Source organism: Lithobates pipiens, unplaced genomic scaffold, assembly GCF_037356315.1.
Source record: "Lithobates pipiens isolate NorthernLeopardFrog02 unplaced genomic scaffold, aLitPip1_a1.2 Scaffold_22, whole genome shotgun sequence".
In the NCBI taxonomy this organism is placed as follows: Eukaryota; Metazoa; Chordata; class Amphibia; order Anura; family Ranidae; genus Lithobates; species Lithobates pipiens.
The window spans coordinates 327,680,506-327,687,583 of record NW_027507784.1 but is presented as its reverse complement, the minus strand read 5'-3'; positions in this window follow the sequence as shown (position 1 = coordinate 327,687,583).

Sequence of the window (7,078 nt, the reverse complement as noted above, 5' to 3'; positions counted from 1 at the left end):
TCTCAAGGGGGAACTCCACGCCAAATTAAAAAAAAAACGGCATGGGTTCCCCCTCCGAGAGCATACCAGGCCCTTAGGTCTGGTATGGATTTTAAGGGGAACCCACCAAGGTCCATTCCAGACCCTTATCTGAGCACGAATCCTGGTCGGTCAGGAAGGGGGTGGGTACGAGCGAGCGCCCCCCCCCCTAGACCGTACCAGGCAGCGTGCCTTCAACATGGGGGGTTGGTGCTTTGGGGAAGGGGAGCGCCCTGCGACCCCCCCACCCCTAAGCACCTTGTCCCCATGTTGATGAGGACAAGGGCCTCTTCCCGACAACCCTGGCCATTGATTGTCGTGGTCTGCGGTTGGGGGGCTTATCGGAATCCGGGAGCCCCCTTTAATAAGCCCCCCACCTTATGTGAATGAGTAAGGGGTACATCGTACCCCTACCCATTCACCTGGGGAAAAACACAAGTTTTAAAAGTAATTTATTAATCAGCTCCCGGGGTCTTCTTCCAACGTTAGGGGTCTTCTTCCGAATTCTCCGCTCTGTTCGGCCTCTTCTCCTGGTGTCCGGCCTCTTCTCCTGCTCTCCGGCGTCTTCTCCCGGGCTCCTCCGCTGTCTTCTTGGAGCTCTTTTACTAGCGAAGGAGCCCAGTCTCCTCCATCATCTGTCCTTCTTCCTTCTTCCCTCTTCTCTCTTCTTTCATCTTCCAATGTTGACACGGCGCTATCTTCCGCTGTACTGGCTTGTGCGACTTGTGCGTCGACTTATATAGATATAGGGCGTGGTCACCGGGTGATGTCACACGGTGACCCCGCCCATTCATGACATCACGTCCCGGGGCATGCTGGGACTGTGACATCATAAATACACATTCAAACCCCAATAAGCATATATAATTCCCAACCAGTGGTGACCGATGATATAGCACATGAATAAGGTAACTTACTACTGCCAGATTATGCAAAATAAAATAAAATACATAAAACACATTCTATTTTACCACTTGCCAACCGACGCACGAACATTTACATTGACAGAATGGCACGGACAGGCAAATGGGCGTACAGGTACATCCCTTTAAACTTGCCACCGCGTGGCCGCGCGCTCCGTGACGTGCCCGCCTGTGTTTCGCGATCGTGTCACGGAGCTGAAGAACGGGGAGATGTCAGTGTATACACAACATCTCCCCGTTCTTTCTAGTGACATGTCACTGATCGTCTGTTCCCTCTCATCGGGAGCAGCGATCAGTGACGTGTCACTCGTAGCCACGCCCCCTAACAGTTAGAATCACTCCCTGGGACACACTTAACCCCTTCCTAGCCCCCTAGGGGTTAACCCCTTTAATGCCAGTCGCATTTACACAGTAACCAGTGCATTTTTATAGCACTGATCACTGTATAAATGTGAATGGTCCCAAAATAGCGCCAAAAGTGTCCGATGTGTCCATCATAATGTCGCAGTCAGAATAAAATCTGCTGATTGCCGCCATTACTAGTAAAAAAAAAAAATTATTAATAAAAATGCCATAAAACTATCCCCTATTTTTGTAGACGCTATAACTTTTAAGCAAACCAATCAATAAACGCTTTTTGCGATTTTTCTTTTTTTTTTAACCAAAAATATGTAGAAGAATAAGTATCGGCCTAAACTGAGGAAAAAATTTGAATTTTTTCCAAAATTGTTGCTCTATTTTTGTTTACAGCGCAAAAAATAGAAACCGCAGAGGTGATCAAATACCACCAAAAGAAAGCTTGTAGTACAGCGTAATCATATAACTGGTGTGGCGGATCAGCAAATTTCTGTTTTGTTTTTTACGACTTTTTTTTTTAACACACTGTGACCAGAAAAATATAATGTTACCATAGTAACATTGTACTGCTCTGGGTAAGTGATCATTAATTTTTTTTACACATTATGTTTGCTAATAGCAATGTATTACATTGCTATAAGCAAGCATTTTACAGACTGAAACTGATCCAATCAGTCTGTTTTATTGTGATTAGTGGTGATTTGTCAAAGCTAATCACATGGTACAGATGGGCTGTGATTGACCATGTCTGTTCCATGTGATCGAATTTACCAATACCAACTAGCCACATATTTGTGCACATTGGATGGCTTGAAAGGAAGCTGTCCAATGTGTACAACTGTCGTGTAACCTGTTGTGATATGTCACAACGGTCACATGGTACGGGCAGCGAGCAGGGAAACTCGGATCAGTCATCGGCTGTGACCCATGGGCGCATCCAGTGACAGATTGCGCCAATGCGTGGCCCCGCGGCCGACCGATCCCCACATCCTGCCAGGAGATGACGCCCAGTCAGGAAAGGAGAGCCACTGCCTGGCCGTCCTTTTGCTATAGGCCAGGCGGCTCGTGGTTAAATAATTTGTTGGTTTTCGGATTATAAAACTTTGTTGTATGAAAATATCGTTCCATTTAGGATAGCTGGCATTAAAGGTGTGTCTGCTGAGAACAATAAAATATTCTCCAACACACCTCCTCCACACCCTGGATTCTTCAGGTAGATTTAGTTCTGCAACATGTTTTTCACAGACGTCAAATAGCTGTAGCATTTGGATCACGTATCATTGAAAGTATGAAGGAATGCTAAGAGTTATTTATGAGGGCCAGTGACTTTGATTGGGCTGAACATACTCTGCAAGCAAATTGCACTATGTACTGAAGCAAGGATCAGGCAAAGTGGAACTAATCCCATCTATTTAACTGTTTAAAAAAACAGTTACATTCAAGCGATGCTGTGAATGATAACCGTCGCATTTCCTTGTGCTCTCAACTGAACTGTCAAACCATCAAATGGCTGGTGTCATAAATGATTACATATGCAGCATTATGGCACCTGCAGATCAAATAGATTAAGATGGCAGCTTCCTTGGCTGTAAAGTAGGGATATGCAATTAGCGGACCTCCAGCTGTTGCAGAACTACAAGTCCCATGAGGCATAGCAAGACTCTGACAGCCACAAGCATGACACCCAGAGGCAGAGGCATGATTGGACTTGTAGTTTTGTAACAGCTGGAGGTCCGCTAATTGCATATCCCTGCTGTAAAGGATAGAATGGTTTAGTTTATTTATTTGTAACTTTTAATGTTTTATTTTACTGGCTGTTTTGTATTGTTTTTGTATTCTGTACACATTTCCAGCACCATCTTTTCTTTTCTTTATATTACAATTATGTTTTAAAATTGGTAAGCTGAATCTCTGAATGTTTCAAACAGAAATAAAGAACGTTGCCTCTGTGAGAAGCTACAGTAGTGTAAAAAGTGTTACATTCCTGTCTGGGAGTGGCAGCAAGTGATACAGACAAATTGCAACAGTGGTTTCTGTAAACAGAGCATGTGTCCTTTAAAGAGGGAGTAAACTTCCTTTACTGACTTTTACCTATAATAAAGCTTAACTATAGGTAGTGTAAATATCTTCTAAACATGTACCATTTAGGAGATATTTACCTTACATGCAGCCAGTGACATTACTGGTGCATGCGCTCTGAAGGAACAGCCACCCGTGCTGTTCCTTCTGAGCCCTGTGCTGTGAACAACGGCTCCTGCAAGCATGCGTGGGAGTGACTTTATCGCAGCTGCGGCCACTCACATCGCCATAGCCCGCGACCCAGGAAACATGATAGGTGAAAATAGAAGCAGCTGCAGGGCTTACATTGCGGCTCTGGAACAGCTTTGTTTTAAGGTTTCACATAATGTGCTAGTAGTAGTACTAGCACATTATGACTTTACCTTTCAGGGTAACACCCGCCACGGCGCTTGATTGAGAGAGGTGCCGCAGCTCTCTCCTCTTCCTCCTTTCCCTGGACACTCAGGTATCTCTGCTCTGCAATGTTCGGGGAGGGAGGAGGAGAAAGAATTGTGAGGCAGACAGCTCTGGAGTCTCATAGCCTAGTGCCCGGTGCCTGCATGTCCTCCAGGAACCGGTACTCACCTATTATTGTGACAGGCAGGCAGGGAGAGGTGCTGGCTGCCTATAACAATTACACTCCTCACAGCTGACGGAGCCCAGGCTCCCCCTCCACACTGACTGTACATCCACAACAGGAGGAGGAGCCTAGGAGGAAGAACATTTGTTGCTGATCTGAGGTCTGTGAATGTAGGGAGGGGCGATATAAACGAAATAGTCACAATGGGCAGATATACATGGGGGGGGGGGGGTTACATTGGTGGGATTACATTGGGGGGTTACGTTTGGGGATTACACAGGGGGTGGTTACACTAGGGGAATACATTAGGGGATTACATAGGGGGGTACATTGGGGGCAATACAAAGGGGGGTACATTGGGGGGATTACAAAGGGGGGGTTACATTAGGGGTAATACACGGGGGGTTACATTAGGGGGATTACATTGGGGGATTACACAGGGGGGGTTACATTGGGGGGATCACACTGGCGGTTTTACATTGCAGGGATTTACACGGGGAGTACAATGTTGTGGGTATTTACATGGGGGAGTACAATGGTGCAGGGATTTACGCTGGGGGAGTACAATGGTGCAGGGATTTACACAGGGGAGTACAATGGCTCAGGGATTTATGCTGGGGGAGTACAATGGTGCAGGGATTTACGCTGGGGGAGTACAATGGTGCAGGGATTTACACAGGGGAGTACAATGGTGCAGGGATTTACACAGGGGAGTACAATGGTGCAGGGATTTACACAGGGGAGTACAATGGTGCAGGGATTTACACAGGGGAGTACAATGGTGCAGGGATTTACGCTGGAGGAGTACAATGGTGCAGGGATTTACACTGGGGGAATACAATGGTGCAGGGATTTACACTGGGGGAGTACAATGGTGCAGGGATTTACACTGGGGGAATACAATGGTGCAGGGATTTACACTGGGGGAGTACAATGGTGCAGGGATTTACGCTGGGGGAGTACAATGGTGCAGGGATTTACGCTGGGGGAGTACAATGGTGCAGGGATTTACACAGGGGAGTACAATGGTGCAGGGATTTACACAGGGGAGTACAATGGTGCAGGGATTTACGCTGGAGGAGTACAATGGTGCAGGGATTTACACAGGGGAGTACAATGGTGCAGGGATTTACACTGGGGGAGTACAATGGTGCAGGGATTTACACTGGGGGAATACAATGGTGCAGGGATTTACACTGGGGGAGTACAATGGTGCAGGGATTTACACTGGGGGAATTTACACTATGGAAGATTAACCTGGGAGGATTTACATGGGAGAATTACACTGGAAGGATTACACTGGGGGGTGACACCATATTTTACCGCAACAGGTAACACCAACCCTAGTGACACCATTGTAAACCTATACAGTATAATGGAGAAATATAAAACTGGAGAATTCATTAAAGTAGTTACTGTATATTATGTATATCATATAAACAAATATATACCCAAAATAGGCCCAAAAAGCTTTGTACACAGAGGGAGGGTCACACACACGCTTAACAATGTCAGAAACATTCTCCATTTATGCCAAAAACAACAAAGACTTTTCAGGAAGCTAACAGGTAAATTATAAGTCACATTACTGCTAGCTGAAACAAAACAGTTCCATGCTTTAGTACAGGGGTGCCCAACCTTTTGAAGCGTGAGGGCCACTTGGTAACCGGTTGCTGGCCACAATGAGCGGAGCAGGTGATTTGCAGAGCGGACACAGACACACAATACTTTTTGGCAGATCGTATTGGAGGTAGAACACAAGTCGGTTTATGTCTGCCACTACTAAAGCCCCATACACACTATCAGATTATCTGCTGAGTTTTTCCTTTAGATTTACCAAAACGATGTAGTAGAAGGGCCTGCCTGATTGCATACACATTGAAACTCCTAAGGTTTGTCCTCATATTATATGGTTTTGGTAAATCTGAAGGAAAAACTCAGCAGATAATCTGATAGTGTGTATGGGGCTTTAGAGGTGAATGGAGAGTCCAATTGGTCGGACTGTCCAAGGCCGTTTTCACACTGATGCGCTGCGGTTTACCTGCACCATGTGTGCAACGCAGTGTTCCTTTGGCTTTCCTGGAGTTTGCAATAGACTTCTATTATATTCTGCAGGTTTGGTGCACTTTCAGAAAGCTCACCAAACTCGCAGGTAATAATAGTCTACGGCTCAGTGCAAGTAACCTGCAGGTAAACTGCTCTGCACCTGCGGATCAGTTTGAAAGCAGCCCAGTACCCGCTGCAGAAAATATATGCCCCATATATACACTGTGATTTTAGTAATAAACTGACCTTTAATAACAGTATTCTTTCTATTCTATCCCAGAGCAGGGCCACATCAGAGGGCTCTGCGAGCCACATGTGGCCCCCGGGCCTCTGGTTGGGCACCCCTGCTTTAGTAGATACATACAAGGTCTGTTGGTTATGTGCCCAGAAAGCTAAGAACATTCTGTGCATTCCCAAGAAAAAGACACTGTGTGAAGACTAATTTAAAAGGGGACTCTACATATATAACAGAGACAAGATGGAGTCTCCGATGCATAACTCTACACAAGTTCACTGATAAAACCCGATAGAAAGTGGCTGTAAAAGTAACACTGATAAAAGTGATTGTAAATAATCACCTTGTAAAAAAAAAAACATTCCGGTTAAAATAGAAATGAAAGGCAAAACATTTGTTTATAGATACAGTTCAATACTGTTCAATACACACCAAACTGAGCATGTGCAGAGTGACTCCAAAGAGTGACTGTATATACTTTACTGCATATACAGGCTGATTTTACTATTGCGAGTTTAGTAACACTTTAAGGCTGGGTTCACACTGCTGCGGCTACGAGAACCGGATGTGATTCGCACCGCACTGCAGTGCAAATCACATCCGATCTCTGTGCGATGCGAGTTCAGCCATACAGATAGTATGGCTGAATTCGCATCGCACCCGCCGCAAACTCGTACAGGAACCTTTTTTTGGTCCTCAGCAGAATCGGATCGCATGGGTGTTCACACCATGCGATCCGATTCCTGTCCGAGTTTGCAGATCGCACTGCGATATGCAAACTGATCTGGGGGTGTCATTAAGGTTTCACTGACACTCCCAGCAGTCCGCATAGGTCGGTGTGAGCGGGAGGCATGCGATGCG